The sequence below is a fragment of the Cydia splendana genome, chromosome 5, assembly GCF_910591565.1.
Source record: "Cydia splendana chromosome 5, ilCydSple1.2, whole genome shotgun sequence".
Lineage (NCBI taxonomy): Eukaryota > Metazoa > Arthropoda > Insecta > Lepidoptera > Tortricidae > Cydia > Cydia splendana.
In genome coordinates, this window is record NC_085964.1 from 4636282 (window position 1) to 4661528 (window position 25247).

At 36.7% G+C, this 25247-nt stretch overlaps 1 long non-coding RNA gene across 1 annotated transcript in view; it reads right to left on the reverse strand.

Moving 5' to 3' along the window:
- Positions 1-581: 581 nt before the first annotated feature.
- The window catches only part of LOC134790512 (uncharacterized), a 248835-nt gene continuing 224169 nt past the window's right edge, over positions 582-25247 (reverse strand). Inside the window, exon 2 of the long non-coding RNA XR_010144194.1 lies at positions 582-664. This is a non-coding gene — a long non-coding RNA (uncharacterized LOC134790512). The remainder of the gene's footprint in view (positions 665-25247) is intronic.

Consider the following 25247-nt stretch of genomic DNA (forward strand, 5'->3'; position numbering starts at 1 on the left):
CCTAGCCATTGGACAAAGCCGAAATGTACATATGCATTAGGGCAGTGGTTCCTAACCTTTTCAGTCCGGTCACCCCTATGACTAACTAGGGAACCTGATTTTACCCCTCCTCCCAATGGTAATATAAAATAAATCGTGTACGTTCGTTGTATTGTTATATTAGGTTAGCTTATTACCCCCGCAAAATACCAGGTTTACCCCCAGGGGGGTAAATACCCCCAGGTTAGGAACCACTGCATTAGGGTATTTAGAACCAGTATACAAAGTATCATAACAATCGGTGTAGCGGTAACGAAAAAATTAACAAATTACGATTTTGTTACTTTGGAGCAACCTGTATGTGTTGTAATAAATAGTATGAAACCTTCTTCGACCGTTTTGATTATCTTTTTTATTTATGACATTAATAAGATTCTGGCTTATAACAACTTTTAATAACTTTTGTTTGATAATTTATTTTTTTATCATTTGTTCTAATTAAAAAAATATTACCGTTAGAGCATTTCTGAGAAGTAACCCTACGTGGGATTTCAGGGTTTGTCCAATGGCTAAGGTCACCCTGTATAAATATTTATAAATACTTTAATACACAGAAAACACCCATGACTCAGGAACAAATATCTGTGCTCATCACACGAATAAATGCCCTTACCAGGATTTGAACCTGGGGCCATGCATCGGCTTCATAGGCAGGGTCACTACCCACTATTATGAAAAAAAAATCTCGTTGCAAACCTAAAAACTAACTCTAACTGTTAGAGTTACACGAATGGCCTGATATTTTTGTTGAGAATTTTGGGTAAAAAAATATATGCTTAGTCTACTGTCTAACTGTCTAAATGTTGATATTTGACTTGACTTACCTACTTTGTACCATAAAATAAAATCAATGTCTATTATGTAAAAGCATGCCATACGATTAAATAAATAAAAATACATTTTGGGGGTATGCGTTATTAATTTCTCAAAATCGCAATATAAGGGACACCCTAATACCAGTGTCAAAGAAAAATTGGCCTTTCACCTAAAGAATTTGCCCTAAATATAAACATTATAGCAAAGAGTTTCAAAGTCTACAGTATACCTATAGCATCAAATCCTCCATAGCCGGTTGATTGTGGTCGACCGGACGTGGTTAAGCGCCCTCTCCATTCCCAGAGTGTGTCACAAAATTTTACTTTTACTTTGCTACGTACTACTAATAATAATAATCTACTGTACTTCTACCAACAAAAAAAAGTAAAAACCTTGCATTCCGAGGGAAACAGCATTACTATTTGATCGGACAATACATCAAAGTCTTGACTGGTCATTTTATTGTAACGTTTGATGTAATATTCTACTACGGTTCGAACTAGTTGGTTCCTTAATGCATTATCTAGGGGCTTGTTTGCAGATGCAGATGCAAGACACAGTTCACCACAATTAGTTGTTGTTAGGATTTGTTTCAAATCAATTTGTACCTAATATTGAAATAAAAAAAAAGATTAAAAAGGAAGAAGAGATAAACATATAGTAGACTTAAATTAAAAAGCATAAAAACTTACAGGAGATTTCTCTACGCAACGGTCGCTTACTCCAGAGGTACTTGAACTTGATGACAAGCTTGGCACCATCAAATCACCATTAATTGAATCTATATCTTCAGATGCAGTGTCCTGCAAAAACAAATGGGCAAGTACGAGTTAGACCTAATAACACATAGATATCAGTGAATGAACATGGGTCAAAATGATATAAAAATAATAAAATCATTTCTCCATATACATAAATATAAATCGTTTTGATAATTTTATACATTTTCATTTTGAGTTTTAGTCGGGTGTTGATAGATGGCAGTAAATTTACTGTGACTACAAAATTTACTATGACAGGACCCCTCTATACTATCTATTCTCTTTGATGATACTAAAACGAATAGAAACCAAAATTTGAAATTCTTAGCTTCAATACTGACTAAAATCCTGTCACTAGTTTCAATGAACGCTGAATATCATGGAGATGACTTCTCTTACTTCCACTAAACATAGCTGACAACCGTCTCCGGTAGGTACATTCAATTTAAAAAATCAGACAAATCTGTTCACTCGCTTGGGTGCTATGATACCACAGCGAGATACACAAAAATACATGACTGTTAAACTTATAAGATCAAAAATCCGAGTAAGGGTGAGCATCCACCAGAGATATGCGAACCTGTGTTTCCATCCATACAAAGTGACACAGTGTGCCAGGTGTCAGTGTCAGATATATGAAAACACAGCTTCTCACATGGTGCCTTATCTGTAACTATGCGGCCTGACATACATACAGTACAGTCGTTAGAAATACATGCACGGACAAAGTGCCCAAAAATATGTCAACACGCCTTAATAAAGTAGTTGCATAAGGTTGCTCAGAGGTTTTTGAACCTTTGGGATCGTACTTATACATATGAACCTGATAATACAAGTATATTTCATTGACTTGGCAACAGGGAACCCCCAATGCGCGAGTCGGACTCGTCCTTAGCAGGTTTTTTTATAACACACAGGCCTCTTTATAGAATGCCTCTATGCAAATCATTTCAACACGGCAAAATAACACTCGAGTAGGTTTACTTTACTTACATGGATTATTTGATGTAGTTTCTCGAGCCCAGTCTTGAATAATATTCTCTCCTTTATATTTGGAATCAACTCTTTCAGCTCGGGATCCTGAATTTTTTCCATAAGTTTAAAACTTATGCCATTATCTGAAAGATAAAACAAGCGAAGCCATTTTAGTTAGGTACTTACTTAGATAAATAGTGTAGGACTTTCTTAAGTTGAGTTTCGTAGAATTAAATTTCCTGTTTTGTAAACCCCAAAAGACACACAAAATGGCGGCCAAATAGACTAGCGGTTGGCGGTTGGTGTGACAAATCACTTTTTGCATGGCAAATTCTTGTGGACAAAACTCTTATGATTCCGCTATACAAAATTATAATACTATAGGAAAATAAGCTTTATGCAGTGAAGAAACATGATCGTCATGAAGTCATGACATCTCGGGCATGACAAGTTTAATCCAGAATTTGTACATTTGAGACTAAGTAAAATCAAGTAAAATTAAACTCAAAAAAGGACCCTGCATTATAAAAAAGAGAATTGAAATAGGTACCTACAATACATTGATCACTCTTAATAAATAATTAGGTAAATACGGTATAATGATGCAATATACGCAAGACTTACCAGCAAAATTATTGATGGTGCTTTTCGATAAACCCCATTCTTCCAAATACTGGAGTCCTAAACTTAGGCTGTCTTCATCTTCTTCCGATGCCATTTTCACGCACAGTAAAACACTCCTCTTTTACTTTAAAAGATTATTACAGACAAAATACGGACAGTAATACGACAGAACTCGTACCAACGCGGATGCAAAATGGCCGTTGTCGACTTGTCGCTGACTGGCGTCTGCGCGTCTGCGCCAGCGCCGCCAATGTTGCCAGGGTAGCCCCAAATTGCACGACTTCACCCGAAAAAAATCACTTTAGGGTCAGACCAAATGAGCTTTGCAAAATCGTTTAAATATTCGTTGTGTTTTGTGATGAACGGGAAAAACATGGTGAAACCTTACAAAACCGGCGTGCAGGAGTTATTTTCCCGCATGAGGAATAATTTTACACTAGTAAAAAATCAGCACGCAGCGATTCAAGCTCAAAAACGACAATGTTTACAAAATTTGTAGTTGATGACGGGTAAGTGGAATGAAACATCTTAATACTTGCACCATATGTAGATAATATAATATTGGTTTAGTTAGATTAAGGTTTCACAGCAAATTGAACACACCTAATAGGTGTAGGCATACTTATCTTATGAACTTCCTCTAACATTTCGAGAAACTCATTGGTACGAGCTGTGTTTCGAGCTCGAACCCATAATCTCCATGCGTATGCTTACGGCATGGGTACCTACGAGTTAAAGCTTAAATTTATTTTGAATGTATGTTTATTGTTTTAATGGTTTATTTCGTTTTTCCGAAAATCGAAGTTCGCAAATTGCGGGCAATTTCTCTATCAATATAATTACGCCTTAATGGGATTAAAAGAGAAAGATGCCCGCAATTTGCCAACTTCGGCGTTTGCGGTAGGTCCTCTGTACCTATTTACCATTTTTGGTATTATACATAATTTATACATAAATTTATTAATTACATGTTCGCATCACTTTGACTTATATTAGAATAGGTAGGTTAAAGAACTCTTCCTAACTATAATATACTATAATATATAACATTTTTAATTTATTCTTAAAGCCCGCGGTGGTAGCTGCTTTTCTAATACTATCGAGCAAGCGATTGTACACATTTGGCGAGTCACATGTCACATGCCAAATGTCACATTCTCCCAATATTATTTATCAACATTAGTAGATGTAAGTATACATATTATTAGTGACATTTATTGTTGGAATTAAATTTATTTAACCATAATGCACAGCTTACATTTTTCATAGACGGTAAATAAATTTCACAAGTATCAAGACTATTTAATCCATTTTCTGTGGTTGTGGTTTGTCACCAGTTTGTCACATACTGATTTCTAAAAACTACTTTTCATCTAGCGCTACCGACTTTCTGTGGCCTGACTCTAGTAGTAGTTAATATTTTCACTTTACACTACTTTATCTGCAGTATTGCGGGATAATAATAAGCGGTGTAGATACCTAGCACTGGCAACACTGCTGGGCGGGGCGGGAATCGGGAATGAGCGTGAGTATTGTCCCGTGTGCGCACGCTTGTTAACATATCTCGCCATCTCACTCATTCACTCGCGGCCAACGCATTACCAAAGTCAAATTTGTATAATTTACAAAACATTTTGGGTTAATTTTAATAGTCTACTTTGGTAAGTAGGTACCTAATTGCGCAATACACATTATACAGTTACAATTTCCAGTAAATACCTACACATATATAGAATCCAAATATTCCAAATGCTCTTTTAATAGCTTCTTCGAGTTTGTCTATTAGGTATATATTAGGTATAAATAAATAAATACTTATTACGAAAGCGACTGCTATCTGACCTTCCAACTCACAGGGGAAACTAGGCCTTATCGGTATTAGGTCCGGTTTCCTTACGATGTTTTTCTTCACCGAAAAGCAATTTACACGGCCAGCTGGGTAGGTATGCTTAGTCTATTTTAAGCTTTTTGTCTAGTCTAGACCATCATTCAAGCTTTCTAATATTAATAATAAAGACTCGGCCGTAATTCGGTAACAATTTATCTTCACCTTCATGCCAAAATTTCGTACAACTAATGGAAATTTAATAAGAGGGCCCGTTACAAATTTAAGCGCTTAATATTAGAGCTACCAAGGAAAGAGGGTAGGGCAGGATGCCCCGGTTGTGGCCACTGTGTCGGTTTTGGCCATTTTCAACTATATTACTTAACCCTTTTCTTGGCAAGGACAAAATATCTTCAATGCTGTTTTTTTCTTAGTTTTTTGTCACCTTTTAGGCTTACTCAGCAACTAAAAAATACGGAAAAAAATCCATAGCTTTTCAGTTTCTTAAAAACGTATGTATCATATTTGATACAATGCAATGTCCTCGATGAAGTAGTTATGTATTTTGTAGAAAACAAATGTGGTTTTCGATATAAATAATACTACATCTTAGTTAACAGAAATCATCGTTTATCACTACTACGAGTATAAGGCAATTTAAGGTACCAGGTGGCCATTAAATCTTCAAAATACACGAAAATCGTCTATTGCCTAATCACCAGGCATTAAAATTTTCACATCGTGAAACTCCAACAAACATAACAAAAAGTCCTTACGTGCAAATGTAAAGCTAAACTAATAAATATTTTGAAAGACAAAACGATTGTAGAAGGGCATATTTCGCCATAAACATTTTTTTCCGCGGAACGGTCTGCGGCGTAGCAGCGTAGGCCTGATAGGCATATAATGATAAAACAATACTTAAATAGCTTCAAAGATCGAAATAACTAATAAAAATATAAAGGTTAAATATTTTATTACTACACGTTTTCGCCAAACCTTTAAAATGTAAAAACAATCAATAATTAAAAGCTTTTATTTAGTTTCACCTGACCGTTGTCTGTCTGTCTGTCGGTCTGTAATCAAATCTTGCAAGTTAAATTTGATCCACTTTCCGGTTTCCGATTGAGCTGAAATTTTGCATGCATGTATAAATCGGATGACAATGCAATATTATGGTACCATCGAGCTGATCTGATGATGGAGACAGGAGGTGGCCATAGGAACTCTGTGATGAAACAACGCAACCTAATTGTGTTAGGGGTTTTTAGAATTGTCTCGATGAGTATTAGTTGTCTGTCGTAAGAAAAGTATAGTCAGCGATAAAAGCTTGTACCAAAAATGAAATTTTTGCCAAAAACTTATTTATGTAAATCTATTTTGACGACAACGTTGGACGTGAAATTTTTATGTGTTCTAAGTTTTAAAATTAACTTTTAAATCTTTACACAATGATAGATAATAAATGACATTAAACGCAAAATATGCGAAAATATATTGAAATGAAATCTAAGAAATAAGTGGTACACATACGGGACGTAACGACATGTATTGTTTCGGTGGCGCCATGTTGACGATTCCTAATTACATAATTGACACTGACATTAGTGTGCATTATTTTTTGTTTAAATATAGGAGGGTAGATTAACATATGGAATAACTTATTAAGTAGTAAAATGAAGTTGTTAGATTTTTTTACCTCACGTATCACGGGTGTTACGTTGCCAAGAAAAGGGTTAAGGTATAGACAAATTTACAAGTCTATGGTTTATCACTACATAGTATAAAACGAAGTCGCTTCATTCTGTCTGTCTGTCCCTATGTATGCTTTAGAGCTGGGTCGTTTCGAGTTTTTCCGTGAAACGAAACGTAACCGTTTTTTTAATCACGTAACTGTAGGGTTACCATCAGTTTGTCACTGACATAAACGCCGTCGAGAACGTAATTTACTTTCTATACATCCCGTTTGCACAAATATGCGAGTGCGAGTGAGATGTATAGAAAGATTAGAAAGTAAATTACGTTCTCGACGGCGTTTATGTCAGTGACAAACTGATGGGTTTTCAAAATCAGTTTCTAAAATAACTGGATTCCCTGTGTGTGTCGAACGAAACGAAACGAAATCGCATTGAACTAACAAATAAAACGTACAACACGCAATTCACATTTCATAAAAACCTAATCTGCATCGTCTCACAAATGTCTAATATAACTTGACCCCTAACTTCAGTACTTTATAAAGATAAATCGATAGGTCACACATAAAATGGCCCTCAATTCGTGATGCTAGCGAGTGTTCGTTAAGCGTCGTGAATCATTTTTAACGTTATTCAACTGACGCTACTTCCTTTAATTTTACGCATTAAAAGATTCCTTAATTTAAACTCTAATGCTTATAAAATAAAGCACTTATTTGTCTAACGAACATTGAAGTTTTTGAATATGCCTGGTAAAAAGCGCGCGCTAGCGTTTACCTGAACAAAGCTCAATCCGTTTCGTTTCGTTTTTATCTCTATCTCGCTCTTTCGTTAGCCGATAACCTATATCTGTCCCTGCTCATTGGAAAACGAATAAAACAGTTTTAGAGCTGCGTTTTACTTTGCGATAGTTGCGTCCGTTATGCGCGACTATGTTATCGTATGTCGCCCCCTCTTTGTCATCGTTTTTAGGGTTCCGTTCCCAAAGGGTAAAACGGGACCCTATTACTAAGACTCCGCTGTCCGTCCGTCCGTCCGTCTGTCACCAGGCTGTATCTCACGAACCGTGATAGCTAGACAGTTGAAATTTTCACAGATGATGTATTTCTGTTGCCGCTATAACAACAAATACTAAAAACAGAATAAAATAAAGATTTCAGTGGGGCTCCCATATAGACTGGTCTTATTTTTGTAAAATTCGACTTCGACTGGCTAATCAACTTGACCGTCCGACGATAGCATAGTATCCGAAAAAAAATCGGGCAAGTGCGAGTCGGACTCGCGCACGAAGGGTTCCGTACCATATAAAAAAAAAAAAAACAAAAAAAAAAAGCAAAAAAAAACGGTCACCCATCCAAGTACTGACCACTCCCGACGTTGCTTAACTTTGGTCAAAAATCACGTTTGTTGTATGGGAGCCCCATTTAAATCTTTATTTTATTCTGTTTTTAGTATTTGTTGTTATAGCGGCAACAGAAATACATCATCTGTGAAAATTTCAACTGTCTAGCTATCACGGTTTGTGAGATACAGCCTGGTGACAGACGGACGGACGGACGGACGGACGGACGGACAGCGAAGTCTTAGTAATAGGGTCCCGTTTTACCCTTTGGGTACGGAACCCTAAAAATATGCTCTTAACTGTCCGCGGGAACCTTACTATCCAAAGGGGTGGAAGAAAGAATTGATTTCAGAGCCATCTAACGGAATATTTCGGCATTATTTCCTAATTCTCTTGATGGGACAGACAACGTAGCCTAATAAAGTAGTTAGCTCTAAAAAATGTAGATGGCAGTGTAGTCATAATTTTTGTAGAAAGTTGTGAATGCGCTGCGCGGGGCGTGCGTCGCTAAAAAAACCCGGACGGTTGACAGGAAAACAGTCTCGCGGGCCGGACGGTTGAGTGGTTACTTTTTGGCAACCGGGTTTTTGAAGTGAAAACTTCTTTAGCGGCGCTAAGCACTTTTTGAGGTGGGGAAAAAATGATAAACTCGGGACAGCGTAACGCGTAACGCGTAAGGCGTCTAGTCTCTTTCTACCGCACGGCGAAAATGTATGCCTGAGCCTGCTGTTTCATGTAGGCGGCGCAGGGCGCTTGCGTGACTTATGTCATGTGTGACGGACAATGTTATTCACCAAAGAACTTTAGTCATAACGTATCATAATCAGGTCAATTATTTAAAACTGGACTTTTATATTAAGCAATAAAGCTCAATTTTCTAATCTTGTACGGGCTGAAATACGAAAATCTCACAGTTACATTCAACTTTATATCACTCCAATATAATTCAATAATTCAATAAAGTCTCATCTTGATGAAATCGCTAATAAAAGTGAACTCTAGTACTGGTGAATAAAACTCAAAATATCATGACCAAATATATTTAGATGCGAGGTCTGCAAGGTAACTTTACAATTTCTATTCGAATTTTAAACAATTAACGCTACAAATTTAAGTTCACTGGCCAGCAATTTCGGAACTAAAGTTTTTCAATAGAAAGGAGGATGGGTCAATTATACATAGGTGGTGCTGCAAACATTTTGGACTAGTTATTGAGTTTTCACTTCTGTCGGCACTCCCGGAGTGCAACCCGTTGTTGTTTTTAACCTAATTAGACCCCGCTGAATCCGAATTTGCCAGTTGTTTGATCGAATTCTTGACCGGAAGTGAGATATTTGACTTTAAAGGTCCCTGTTTTTAGTTTTTCGTAAACGGTGGCTCATAGCCAAAAATGTTCTATTAGATAAGTAATCTGCATAAAATTGCCTACAAGAAAGATTCCGTTAAATTTTTCGCTAGGAACAATATTTAAAGAGATATTAACGCGGGAAAGTTAATTATAAATCTGGTTATTTACTAAAGTAATAGTTTAGTAAGTTTTACTTATACAGTTTGGTAAGTTTACCAAACTGGTTTGCTAAAATTGTCAAGGGGATTTAGTATTATTTACTAAAGTAATAGTTTTGTAAGTTTTACTTATACAGTTTGGTAAGTTTACCAAACTGGTTTGCTAAAATTCTCAAAGATATTTGGTATTTTTTACTAAAGTAATAGTTTTGTAATTTTCACTTATACAGTTTGGTAAGTTTACCAAACTGGTTTGCTAAAATTCTCAAGGAGATTTGGTATTTTTTACTAAAGTAATAGTTTTGTAAGTTTCACTTATACAGTTTGGTAAGTTTACCAAACTGGTTTGCTAAAATTCTCAAGGAGATTTGGTATTTTTTACTAAAATAATAGTTTTGTAAGTTTTACTTATACAGTTTGGTAAGTTTACCAAACTGGTTAGCTAAAATTCTCAAAGAGATTTAGTATTATTTACTAAAGTAATAGTTTGTAAGTTTTACTTATACAGTTTGGTAAGTTTAACATTTGTGTTTGCTAATATCTACAAAGAAATTTAGTATTATTTACTAAACTTAGAGTTTTGTAAATATTACGTAATTAGTTCGGTAAGTATTACGTATTTTGTGTGCAAAATGTACAAACAGATTTTGTATTATTTACTAAACTAGAAGTTTTGTAAAGTGTACTCCTATAGTTTGGTAAGTTTAAATATCGTGTAGCTGAAATTTACAAAAGTACTTGTTTAAGACGGCAACCCAAGTATGTTTCGTAACTTCAATCTTGCAGGTTTTGTGATATTAACTATAATTCTACTAAATTTTACAAAACTGAAATCAACCAATAAAAATTTCGTAAAATCAACCAAGGCATTTTTTCAGTGTAGCTCAGCGGTACTCGCTTGGCGATACTCGCTTCGTAGTTGAAGTCAAGCTGCGAGACCAATCAGTCTGCGTGTTCGGCTACGCTGCACCGCCCGAGCGAGTGACGCGAGTAATAGCCCGTCGCACTCGAACACTCGCCTATAGCCGAGCGACAAAACTATTGGAGCTAATACTCGCTTCTCGCCGCTCGCCCACTCGTTTCTAGTTTATCGTTCTACTCGCTTATCGCTCATCGTCGGCGGTGGGACAAGTGCCTGAATCCGTACCTGCCCTGTTATGCACGTACCAAGGATAAGCTTCGACACGATTCGAATTTCACGTCTCAATTACAGGCCTGGGCTTTGTGCAGTTGTACGTGTGAGTTGAGCATATGCCAAATTCAGTTTGGATCTCCTAGATTGCTTAACCCTTTACCAGGCTATGGGATATATATTTCCCACATACGGCACTTCAAACATGTGTTCTATTTTCGACGAGTAAGACGTAAAACTGACATTCAATTGTGATTTTTGAAATGTGAGTCTGGTAAAGGGTTAACTTGAATAAATAGTTTGTGAGAATGTACTATGGTACGCGATAGCGATTGGTTAGCGTTTTCATAAGGGCGCCCACTGATTAACAGTCTGCCGGACGGTATCGGCCTATCAGTTAGAACAACATTTTGACAGTTCCGAACAACTGACAGGCCGATACCGTCCGGCGGACTGTTAATCAGTGGGCCCCTTTAAATTTCAAGATAAATGTCAAACAGAATCATATGTTCCTAACACAACAATAACATTAGTTATGGTATATCCTCTACCCGCCCAGGGGCCTATAAAAAGTTATCCCTTTCCATCTAATTTGGATCATTATTTACTTAACCAAATCAAAATTGCATTTGTCTTGAGAAGTAGGTATTGATGTGACTAGAGTTTAAATATAACATATTTAAATGCTTTTCAGGTGAAACTTAAGTAATAGAAAATATAGAAAATGAGTTAGGGCTATTACAATTGATAAGGAGACACTTGTGACTAGAAAACAAGCGAGAAAATGAGAAAATGACTTATCACATTATTACTTACCGACAATATAGATTGAGTAAAGAATAATCTGTAAACAATTACACTATTCATACTTTACCACTAATGCTACTACGTAATTGTTATACAAATACATAGCAAGTGTTTGCCAAAACTACCAATAGTTGCTGAAATTACTACTGAAATAAGGAAATGATCAAAATACTGCCTCATAAGTAAGTTACCAACCAACAACCAACATAAGCCCTATCTCGAATTATGTAAACCTGTTATGGTACTTGATGTCTTAATAATTTGGCTGGATGGCTACTTGGCTACCCTCCTGAGCGAAATGAACTTTACAGCCTTGTATGTAAAGCAGTATTTGCGTCCTATTTTCACAAACATAAGGACGATATTTCTAAGCACCAGATAAAATTATCTCACGGCTCATAATATCATAATACGACTACTAACCAAGTTATCTACAAAACAACCGCGTAATCAAAGCTGCGATGAGAGTTACTGGGAAAGATAATCGCTTTGTTATTTCGCTGTAAACTGTGTTGCGGAGGTTTCTGGGGTGAACTTTAAGTGGAATAGAAGTGTTTTGTTTTCTTATTACAGGTGTTCTATTTAAGGGTAGAAAATACAGGGGATTCGGCTGTATTTAAATAAAAATATTGGTGAAACTTTATTGGTTTGTCGGCAAAAACATACAAGAACATTTTCATAACTACAATCAGGCCTATTCGGATTTCGAGATAATCACAAGATCTTGAGACGATTTAGAGATCAACTAGATCTACATTAGATATCGACTAGATGTGACTTGGATATCTAAGTCATAACTTGTCGAAATCATTAATTCATTCTTTTAAAATTATGGCTTCAGCCCATTGGGGCTATTTCGCCAGTGTCAAGGTCGTAGTAGCAGGGTAAAACGATTGAGATTGTACGGTTAGTACAAGACAGTGAACGGTGATTTAGCTCTTGTAAAGCGATAGCGGGCTTTACAAGAAACACGTGGACAACCGGCCGTAGACTCCAAAATGATGGTTAAACGTGCTTCAAGATAAATTCTCCATTCACTGCACACTACCACATTAGTTTACTGTATAATAAGCTTTCGATATTACACTTTAAACAATATTAATGAGCAAAAAACGAATCAATTAATCTCGCCGCGTGCCATCAAGATGGCGCTCGAACCGGAAGTCCACTTGTCGAAATCGTTCAACAGGACCTCCAGAATCGCGGAAACGTCAAATTTGACATATCTATCTTACAAATATCTTTAAATTATCCGTATCGTAACTTGTTGAAGTCTAGTAGAAATCTAATTCATTTTCCGAATCGAGCCGTCAGTCATACCTATTTCGAAGTGAAAATGTATGAAAAATGTTTTCAAACCTCTTTTAACTAATATTTTGTGTGAATTGCTGCAAGAAAGTACCTGATATGGAATACTTTGTTACTTTATATTACCCTATCGGACTAAATGTGACTATTAGTGCGCAATTCGCGCAAATAACGAGTTTCTTTAAACATTCAGAAACTTCGAAAGTGCAATTGCGTCAGTGCAATAAAACTACTTTGTCAACTCTATGTTGCATTCAAATACTATGTAATAACTGAAATATTACTGCTTTAAGCCCAGCTATTGGCTAGTTTTAACTTAGCTCAAAATTAAATACCTTATTTTTCTCTTGGTATTACAACCGCCAACCGATTCGTCGGAGTAGCCAAAGGTGCTCAAAAATATCCGAACCCGCATTTCCCATTTCTATTAGAGGCATGTTTAGATATTTCTGAACATGTCGGCATTTGTCTCATGGCGAGCGTCCAAAACTTTATTCATAATTGAGAATCTCGGCATCTACTGTGTAAAATATCCTACCAAAAACATTTCGTGTTAAGTGGTGCCGAAACTAACAAGTGCGTCAATGTTTTGTTTTGAAAGAGTACCGTTTTTAAATGTACTGCAGTAATAATATAATAATAATCCCGCATATATAATAATATATAATATATATAATAGTCCCACTGCTGGACATAGGCCTCGTCTCATGCGCAAGGGGCCATGGGATAAATCCCCTTACTGGCCCAATGCGGGTTGGGGACTTCACATACACCTCTTGCGATTTCTCATCGGATGTGGATTTTTCCTCACAATGTTGACCTTCGCCGAAATCGCTGTACGCGCGAATCTGTGTAATGTACTATATAAAAAAAATCTCTTTTTATGCGAATGTTCAAATAAAATAAACGTATTATTTTACTACAACCTTAATGTAGACGTAATAATACTTCAATATTACATTGTTACAATTTTACGTCCTTAAAATCCAATCGGAAAAATGGCGAATTCGAGTGCTCCGCGTATCGAAACTCTATAAAACGTCGACAAAGTTTCAACGTGTCGTGTTCGGGACTCATAAATTATTTATATTCAATACATAGCTGTTTATAACGCTAGTGATGTGAGGGGTAAAATCTGATCATAATTATGTTTTTCCATTCAATTACGTAGCGTGCTGCGTTAGGCACACGCCTTCTTTCATTGTACGAGATGGTTTGGGCTATATACAGGCTTCTTGCCAAAGTATTTGGAACTTCACACAAATCTTTGATTTTTACACCACCTCGTTAGCAAACAAGCATACGGCCCTCCTGATGGTAAGCGGTCACCGTAGTCTATGGACACTCCTCCACCCCAGGGTTGTTACATGCGCGTTGGCTATTTAAAAACCTGTACCTACACTCCTTTTATGAAGAAGCCCTTACGGAAGAAGTCCCACGAGAAAACCTCGGCAGTTCATTCCACAGCCGAAGCAAGCGAGCAAGCAAGAGGAAATTCCTTAAAAATTTAGTTTCTAGAGTATGAGGAGAAATACCTCACCGACATTCCCATCTCTATAATACACAAAATGTCCCATTCACTGGCCATGAAATTTTATGCGTCTATCAAAATCATAAAGGCTCGGGTGACAGGCGACCACATTCGGCCAGGTGACAACGGATATTTTCACATGAATGCGGATTCCTATTTCAAATACAATTTACATTTTGATACTTTAGTATCCCCATCTGGGTAAAGGTGTGTCATTTACAACATGCGTCCCTCGTATAAAGAAGAGTTTCTTTTTTCGTCCTGTTCTTAGTGGTATCCCAGCTCTTGACAGTACTATTCGTACTTGTCCTGTCTTCCTCCACTTTGCTGCCATCATGTATATCAATGATCAATCTTGGCGACGTTCATATATTGTATTGTTTTATGTCCCAATAAAGTGACATATAGTAGGGATTCACCTCTAGTGCACTTACACTCTAGTTGGCCATGTGACCTACCTTTGACTGTATTTGAGGCAGTGTTAGTTAGATCGCAAAGCCCAAATAATCAGAGGTTAGATATAATTGACATGTAATTATTGAGATTATAGTTCCGCATAGTTTACCGTTAGTCAACGTTCGATTACGCGATCTGTGGGCAGGGGAGGATATTGCGCGGTGACCGCTGCCCGCATCATCCGCAGCGTATAGGCCTAGAGCTAGGTACTGATTTTTATAACAAAAAATATTATGATTGAAAATAACGCTGTGGTCCGTCCCTACCTACATGATTTTTATGTGGTGAATGCTACCCGCATTACTAAAAAGCATAGGCTAAAAGGTGGCAAGGTGACGACTATTTTGTGTAGGTACTCATTCACGTTATTTGGTTATGCCCTTACAACCCACATCGAAGCAGGTTTCCAGAACGCGCTCAAGTCTACAGCAGTTTTTATAGATCTAACTGCCGCATACGACACGGTGAGGAAGCAAGGCTTGATTTACAAAGTCCTCTCCGTAATCCCAAGCAGAGAGGTGGCGGACCTAATCACCAGCATGCTGAGCGAGCGAGAATTTAAGGTGTTCCTGGGAGACTGTAAAAGTAAAAGGAGGAAACTTAACAACGGCCTGCCGCAGGGGTCAGTTCTGGCCCCTCTACTTTTCAATTTATACACCCACGACCTACCAGATACAGAGGCTACTAAGCTTATCTACGCTGACGATATTGCGCTAGTTTCTCAAAGCACTAGGTTCTCAATAAGGGAAATGACCTTAACAAAGGACTTGGAGAGGCTCGCGGAATATTTCAGGTGATGGCGCCTAATCCCTAGTCAAAGCAAGACCGAGGTATCATGCTTCCACCTAAGCTACCAATTGGCAAACTATCAACCAGCTGTATATTTCAATGGTGAAAAGCTTAGATACAACCAATGTCCCAAATATCTCGGGGTCACGCTGGATAGGTCCCTCACTTACAAAGCTCACCTTACCAAACTGTCGCTGAAACTGGCATCACGGAACAACATCCTGCACAGACTCTGTGGTACATCCTGGGGAGCATCAGCTGATTGCTTGCGTTCCACTGGTTTAGCTTTGGTATACTCGGTAGCAGAATACTGTGCACCCGTTTGGTTAGAAAGCGCTCACGTGGCGAAGATTGATACCAAGTTAAACGACACGATGAAATGTATCTCGGGTACCATCAAGTCCACTCCCACACACTGGCTGCCAACATTATGCCATATAGCCCCGCCGCATCTGCGAAGGAAGTGTGCACTAAAAAGGGAAGCTGCAAAGATTGAGTCCGATGCCTCATTACCCATTCATGTGGAGTTCTGTTACCCGCCACCTCAGGGCCTGAAGTCCCGAAACCCTTCATGTGTCGCTGCCCAGCAACTCCAGGGCTTCAACATTCCCGAGGCATGGAAAGACGAATGGACCGCTGCAAATGCAGACTAAGGAATCGTGGACCCCACACGCCAGCTTGCAGGGTTCGATCTTCCCCGAAAATTATGGTGTCGCCTTAACAGACTCAGAACGGGGCATGGGCGCTGTAATTATTTCCTAAACAAGTGGGGATGGAAAAATTCAGCCTTGTGTGAATGCGGCGAGGACATCCAAACAATAGAACACATCATCGAACGCTGCCCTCTGCACTCATACTCTGGAGCTAGAGAAGACCTGCTGCAACTCACACCCGATGCAGCAGCGTGGCTCAACTGTTTAAATGTTGACTTATAAACTTTTAGAATTGTATTCCTCTGGACCCGTTTTATTGTTTCGCAAAAAAACTGTAAAATTGTATCTATGCATATTTTGTAAAAACATGCCATACGATTAAATAAATTCGCTTATGCCCGTTTAAATAATCATGCAATACCAGTCACTGAGCTAAATAGTAGACAGACAAACGGTCATCTCAGAAATGTTGAGGGTTTCTTGTTATACGTAGATTTATAAGTGTAGGCGCGAGATTTGTTCTGAACTGTTGAAACTCTCATAAGTTTAAAATTCGCGTCTACGACACCACTGAATCTAAAAGTATAGGATTTCTTTTTCATGTGTATTTTATCGCAATCTTGCCAAACTTAACATATGTATGGCGTTATTCATAAACTCGCTACAAGCCTGAATTAGCTATGAATCGATTGTCTTTATCTGTCATTTTGACTTTTGTATTTGTCTGAAAGGGATAAAACATAATTTAACTAAATCAGGCCCGTAAAGTTTTATGAATAAAGGGTTAGTCACTGAGCTAAACTGCAGACGGGCAGACGAACAACCGGACTTGGCGAATCTATCTATAGATAGGTTCCTTGTACGGTAATTTATTTATTTATTTTTGAATGTATTTGTATGGCATTTTTACATAGTCACTTATTAATCAGTTGTGATAACAATACAATTTTTATGGTTAAGTATAGTTTTTACATTTAACCTCCAAATCATTTTCTTCAATAATGAGTTCTAAATATTCGTCGAAAGCTCTTAGCCTACTTTACTGATGTTATCAACCGTCCCATTTGACGTCCGCTTGTATTGTCTCACCGTTGCCTGCTGCGGGCATACCTATTGCGATGGAAACGAGGCCTGGCTACAGACAAGGAAATCGTTGTATTTGCTTGCCGAGCACCGGTCAATTTATATTTTGCATAATTTAGTGTTAAATCATTTTTAATTACATATGAGGTGTATTGGGCTTATCCCCTAAACAAGGTAATTATGTTATAAACCTCCTAAATTAAGCAATACCGATATACTGGCATGATTAGTCTAGAAGCCGTTGTAGGTAGGTATACGGTCACTAGCTAGCTGTGCTACTGGTCAGGGTTCAGTGTCATGTTCGGCGTGTATTGTCCAATGTACACCTTGAATTAAAAGATAGGTATATTATTAGTATCACTGATTTTCTAAACAACCCCATGTACAGGAAAAAACGAAAACAATTATAAACTTGTGACTTTAGATTCCAAAAATTCAAGGTACCTACTTTAGATTTTACGGATCTTGACTCACATTACGCTGGTCTTCCAAAAATTCGATTTGTCCTTTTGCACTGTCTACGAGAATATACGGGCAGGTTATTTAACTTGTCCGGACGTCAGTTGTTTTCTATTATAATACGAGTAGCTCAAATTGGTCAGATGAATCTGATTGGGACATTTGGATTTATTTTGATAGGATAAGCTTTTAGTTTAATACCTTATTGTGTTTTGAACACAAGTTCCTCCAGTGCCCAGGATTAGAATATATTAAATAGTAGAAACCGATAGATTTCTTTAAAATAGCACAAATCGCTCAATAAATCAATAAATATTACAAGGACATTCTTACACAAATTAACAGATATCTGGTTGAAATATTTAAATAAATGAGGTTCTTTCTAAATTGTATACGTCGGTTACTGTTATAACTTTACTTATTAATTAATATGTTTTTTATTTTTATTTTCAGGTAAAAAAATAAGATTTCAGGCAGACTGGGAAAATATTCGGGATCAAACATTTCAGGTAATTTAATAAAAACACTTTTACAAATTGGGTCATTACAGGGTCAAATTAAAATTAACTCCGGTACTCTTTAAAAAAAACGAGTCGTGTAATTTTAATATTAAATTAAATTCCAAACAAAATTTAGGCTCATTGCGATATTTACCTATATAAATATATAAAAATATAAATATAAATATCAAAACTGTTGGAGCAGAATTACTCAGTGTGGAGCAAAGTAGGTACATTTTACAGTACTAAGTGAAATAACACAGTTTTAATATCTGTGCGGAAAAAGAACGGTCGTGGAATATATGGGAACCAAATACATTTCACGATACTTCTCTTTCCGCACAGACTCTAAATCGAATTAATTCAATAAAAGACAACACACGAGTTTAAATTAAATGTACAAGCTGAAGGTAAACTTCGGCGGGCAGTCGGATACCTATGAAACCCGTGTTAGTTTGTTTTTATTAGTTTAAAAACTATTTTCCGGGCTGGTGCTTTTGACCCTAAAGTTTGAACATTTTGAAATTATTATCTATCAGAATTGAATATTTTGGATGACTACATCATGAATATATGTACCTATATCAGCAAATCTGAGTAGGTACTTATACGTCTATGTATGTACATTTTATATGTCCATTTAGCATAGTAATAGTAGGGTGTCCTCGGTACTGGTTTTTTATTCAAACTCAGTCCCGGAACCGGGTATTCCCGAGACTCGGCATGCAATCTTAGGCCCGTAAGCAATGTAAGCATTCCCTAATACTACGAATAGCATGAGACTGCGCGTTAAAAGTATTAGCATTAGGTTTACAGGATGTCCGGCTCCAGATTTTCTATTTAACTCTAATACTGATCCAGAAATCCCCGAGTAAACACCGCATCTCAGCCAAATGAGAGGCAACATCCCCAAACAAGTCAAGCAAGATGTCCATTAATGGAACAAAGCAAATTTTATTACGCTGGCAAGCGAATCAACTTCACTTATGGAAAATTCGGATAAAAAGCTCTTACAGCGTTTTGGAATTTCATTACTTAGGATATCCATCTAAATTGAAAAATAAGGATCTTGAAAATGATTCCTTAGCGATCCACGTGGAAATACTCGTGATGTGAGATTGTCATCTACTCAATAAAATTAAATAACTATTCAAATACTTTACTTTTTTTTTCTCAACGTATACGTACTACTAAGTAAGTAACTACGAATATTAGTAGTAGTAGTAGTAGTAAAATACTTTATTGTACAAAAAGAAACATAAATATTACATGAAATAAGTTTTTGGCAAAAATTTCATTTTTGGTACAAGCTTTTATCGCCGACTGTACTTTTTTTTCCACAGGCAACAAATACTCATCGAGACAATTCTAAATACCCCAAACACAATTAGGTTTCGTTGTTTTATCACAGAGTTCCTATGGCCACCTCCGGTCTCCATCATCAGATCAGCTCGATGACACCATAATATTGCATTGTCACCCGACTTACGTATGTATGCAAAATTTCAGCTCAATCGGAAACCAGGAAGTGGATCAAATTTAACTTGCAAGATTTGATTACACACAGACAGACAGACAGACAGACAGACAGACAGACAACGGTCAGGTGAAACTAAATAAAAGCTTGTAAAAACACACATCATTTGTATAAAAATATTACCAATATAACATTACTCTTCCGATGTCCTCCCTGGGCCTTTCAAAATTCAATTTCCCAGTCATAATATAGCCAATAAACCCTTCTATGAATGAGATCCAGAAATTACGACGTCCCGGATTTTTATGACATTTTTATGGTAATTGAAATGCAAAACTCATTCTTATTATTTTTGGTATAAATAGCTAAGAAATATTCATAAAAGTAATTTTGAATTTCATCTATTATTAATTTGTACTTTAAATTTTTCAAAAAATTATAAATTTTCAAAAGCGTAATTATTAGTCAAATTTACTTGACTAATTAAATAAATTTTCGGTTTTTAACTGATAATAAAGATAACTAGAACTTATGCTGAATAAATAAACCTTAAATTATAAGCCTTACATTATATGAAAAAAACAAGGCGTATTCGCACTCATTTAAAAATATATATATCACCACACCCGCCGCGTCTGTCTGTTTATGTGAATGTATGTTCGCGATAAACTCGAAAACAACTGACCGGATTTTCATGCGGTTTTTACTTTTCAATAGAGTGAGTTTTGAGGAAGGTACGGTGTTAAGTAATTTGTTAAGGTTTTGTGTAACCCGTGCGAAGCCGGGGCGGGTCACTAGTAATATGTTTTTATTTGCTTGTATAATAGAATAATTAAATATTAATTGTTACCTATATTAAACTATGAAGTGAACAATTTAGCTAACGTGTCGCTGATCGATCGGCCGCACGCGCGGGTCACGGCAGCCCATCATCAATCAGGAATTACGTTCCCGGCTGAATAAACATATTTTTGGGAAAAATTCAAGTTTTGCTGCACGTTTTTGAAAGAAAGTGTTGGTGTTTCGGCTTTACCGAACACTATAGAGTAGATAGCAGTGCTATTATTAGCTGTTGCCTTCTGAAAAGTGAAGGTACTTCCCCAGTTCGGCTGCTCCAGACTCAAGCTAGAATACATTTCGCTGTGCTCTCTTTTTTACTGGGCGTAGTTTAAGGATATGCACACAGCTTGGAAACCGCGAAGAGAAAGAAATCTGAACTGTACTATTCTAGCTTTACTCACAAGTATAATTATTTATTTAAGCATGTGGCTAAACAATAGATTTAAATCGCTTAAAACATTAGTAATTAAGAATTAAACAGCTATATCCAGATTATTTATTTGCCTTTACAGCGTCTACACTAGGCGCGGGCAGGGGCCCGTTTCTCAAAAGCTTGTAACTTGTAATACAAGTGGAAGACCCTTTGTAACAAAAGCTGTCAAAAAGTGACATCCGCTATTACAAGTTACAAGCTTTTAAGAAACGGGGCCCCGGTCTTCATGGTTGTCTTTAAACTTTATTTAAATTTTCTTACAATAACCGAATTTATGGAAGAAAATAAATTTTAGACATAGATCGTCCCACAATAAACCTATTGATCATTATAAATTGCTCTAAATGGGTATACCTATGATAATGATTGTTGTTATTGGTGATAAATTTGTGTTTAAAACACAGGTTATTATATTATGTTACTTATAAGTTTGTAAAAGCCACTTTATATAATTATGTTAAGTAACTGTAACTTAATTAAATTATTTGTATTTGCTACACCCTATTCAGGGTCCATGTGATACCTACCATACGAAATATGTAAATACTACCCAAAAATGTAGGTACTATGGAAGCAAGAAATAAATGAATACTGAATACTAGGGCAGTCGTGTATTATACGGCGGATAGTCTGCTTTGAGCCCTAAAGCACGACGAGCAGTCACTCTCTAGCGAATCTAGCCACCTGCTTTTTATTAGGGTTCCGTACCCAAAGGGTAAAAACGGGAACTAATTACTAAGACTCCGCTGTCCGTCTGTCCGTCTGTCACCAGGCTGTAACTCATGAACCGTGATAGCTAGACAGTTGAAATTTTCACACATGATGTATTTCTGTTGTCGCTATAACAACAAATACTAAAAACAAAATAAAATAAATATTTAAATATATAAACAACAAACGTGATTTTTTGCCGTTTTTTGCGTAATTGTACGGAACCCTTGGTGGGCGATTCAACTCGCACTTGGCCGGTTTTTTAATATAATCGGCACAGTGTCCATGCTCGGTTGGAAGTCGGTTAATCTGGCACCATTCCATCCTAGGAGCGAAAAACATCCTTACTTTTTTTAGGATCTTTTATACACTTTCTTGTTTACCTTCCGTGTAAGCATCGTTATCTTATATTCTGTCACAACACTCGAGCCAGCAAAATGCTTATTGATAAATTTTGAGTCACGCGTCATTGGGCACAAGCGGGCGAGTGTGCTGTTCCGGTAGGGTTCACTGTTTGATTGTCTTGGATACGGAACTGTAATATAACAGATATACAAAAATGTATTCAAAAATTTGTCTTTTTGGTGAATAAATGTTTGGATTTTGCCAAACATTTATTCAGCAAATAGACATATTTTTACACGCAATAAAAATAATCAGAAATTATAAAATACCCACAATTACAAAAATCAAATCAATTAACTATTACATAACTTATTATAGATATAAGTAGACAGTCCCTATATACGTCGTATTACACAAAAAAACTCTGAAAAAAATACAAATATCAGACAAATACTTAAATAACTAATTGTTATCCTTATCACGTCTAATAAATAATGAACACAATGGCATGTTTTCCTTCCTGGTTGCGTTGAAAAATACTTCAATATCCACTCCAACGAAAAATTTACTTATCGTCAAGGAAGATGTACTCGTAACTAACCAAAAATGTATTGTGAACCTTACCATATCTTATAATGAAAACATATTCTCCATGTTACGTCTAAAAATAGTCTTAATGAGCCACTTCAATGAACAAAATGTACTTATCGTCAACCAAGATGGAACTGACCTTTATAATGATAACATTACAAAGATTCCCGGAAATGTTCCCATAACTCTCCATCAAATAGTAGACAAACAATGTATTTTCAATTCAACAACTCTACGACCTGGAGCCGATTCAAACTTACATTGTGACATCAAAATGATATCTTTTAAATACTATCCCCATTTTCCCTGTTTAAATAAGTACCTACAATCTACATCAAATAATTAACTGTTCCCTTTTTTGTGCCAACCATTGCATAATTTTGTTGTAATCCGTGGATAATGTCGTTGGTTACGCATTAAGTTAATTCTACTACTAAATGTAACATTGTATTGTATAGCTGTTTGTTATCCCTAAAATGAGTAAAAAAAAAAACAAAAAAAAAACCGTCGCACGTGCATTTCGCTCGTACTTCCTTCGGCCTTAGGCCTTCGACACAGTCTCGGTTCCTATCCTTTTGCACAAATTAGAACACCTGGGCGTCCGAGGTACCTCCTTGGATATGTTCCACGATTATTTATCACGCCGGACGCAGTCATTAAAACTGAGCTCATACGTAAGTAACGAAGAACCAATTAGTTACGGTGTCCCTCAGGGCAGCATTCTGGGTCCCACGCTCTTTCAGATATATGTGAACGAACTGTGTAAGCTGTCACTTCCAAATTGCAAAATCCTCGCATATGCCGATGACACGGCCTTACTATTTTATGGCTCTGACTGGGCTGAAACAAAAATGCATGCCGAAAAAGGCCTAAAAACTGTAATGCAGTGGCTTAAGAATAACCTCCTCACTCTTAATTTAGATAAAACTAAAGTCATGCCTTTCGTCATTGCTAATTCATCGTTACCCTCTGAACCACTTACAGTACAAAGCCACATATGTCAGTCTCCTTCAACTAACTGCCTATGTCCTTCTCTTACTCTGACCTCTAGTATTAAGTATCTTGGAGTTGTCCTTGATCAAAATCTGAATTGGCACACCCATATAAACTCTGTGACAGCTCGAGTCCGGAAGCTTATGTACGTCTTTAAGCAACTCCGTCATTCAGCCGACTCCAAAATCGTAATTGTTGGGTTATTACCGGGTTGATGATGAAAACTATTACTTGTACCAATATTTTAACTTTATTCATTTGTTACAAACATTATAACAACCAATTTACAATCAATTATTCAAGACGTCTTCACTCTAACTTGTCCGTACTCGAACTGGCCACTTGTCACTGCTATACCGGCCTTTTTATAACAATTCAAAATGGCGGGAACCAGTGACAAGTATGAGTCAATTGATACTCTTTTATAAGCTAATCATAAATAAAAGTAAGAATGATCAAAATATAAGCTATTAATAAATAATGATCCTTACAGCTCGGCCATCCTGTTCGAGGCGAGACCCTTCGCCAAACCTTAATATAAAATAGTTAAAATGATAAAAATAAAGACCAATTTATGAAAATAATGAATCAAAATGTATACATTAAAACAAACCAAGATTCACTGATCCAATATTACTATGTGAATGATATTTATGCACATAATATGCATATTAAATAATAATAAGTAACAACACAAAATAAAATTACAAACACGTAATACTCATGTGCACTCATGATTTCACGATATACATATACTATTAATAAGATTATAATTATAATGTGTAATATTGTTAATTATTAGGCATTAATAAAATGATAATTAATGATAATTAGGAAATAGGTGGCCGATACCAAAACATAATATTATTAATCGTTCAAATTATGGTTTTCGAAGAATTTTTACAAGTCTGTTATCAAGATTAAAGAAACTATATGTCAACATAGAAACGAATAAATTTAATTAGTTCGGCTTGCAGAAATATATTAAACAATAGAAAATTCATACGATAAGCGTAATAGACGGTACACTATGTTTCATTATCTGTAAGATTACGCAATCTAGCATTATTAAATTTTCTTTAACACTTGTTAAATTTCAATAATTATGATCAAGAAATATAATATAATATACGTACACAACACCATTCACTTTCGCACGTAAATATTCAAACCGCTATACATGGATCACTTCCCCAACAGAAGATAGTTGCGTCACCGCGGGTTGCGCCGTCTGCCTAACCGACGCCACGTTCTCATTAACTGCAATGGTGCCACCGACCACGCAAGTTCTGCTCACTGCGATAGTGCCGTCGACAAATCTGAAGCTATCCTGGATGAAGATGCCGCCAACCACGTTGATGCTGCGCAACACGGGGCACCGGATCTCGTGCCGCTACTAGCCGCAGCTTCGCGTGCCATGATGCCAGCATTCGAAGACTCTGCGGTGTAGTCAACGATCGTTACGTACTTCTGCGTAGAAGCACCTTAGTTCTGCTAAGGAACAGGAATATCATTACCCTGGCCATCTCACCTAGGCACTCCTGGGTCGGAAGT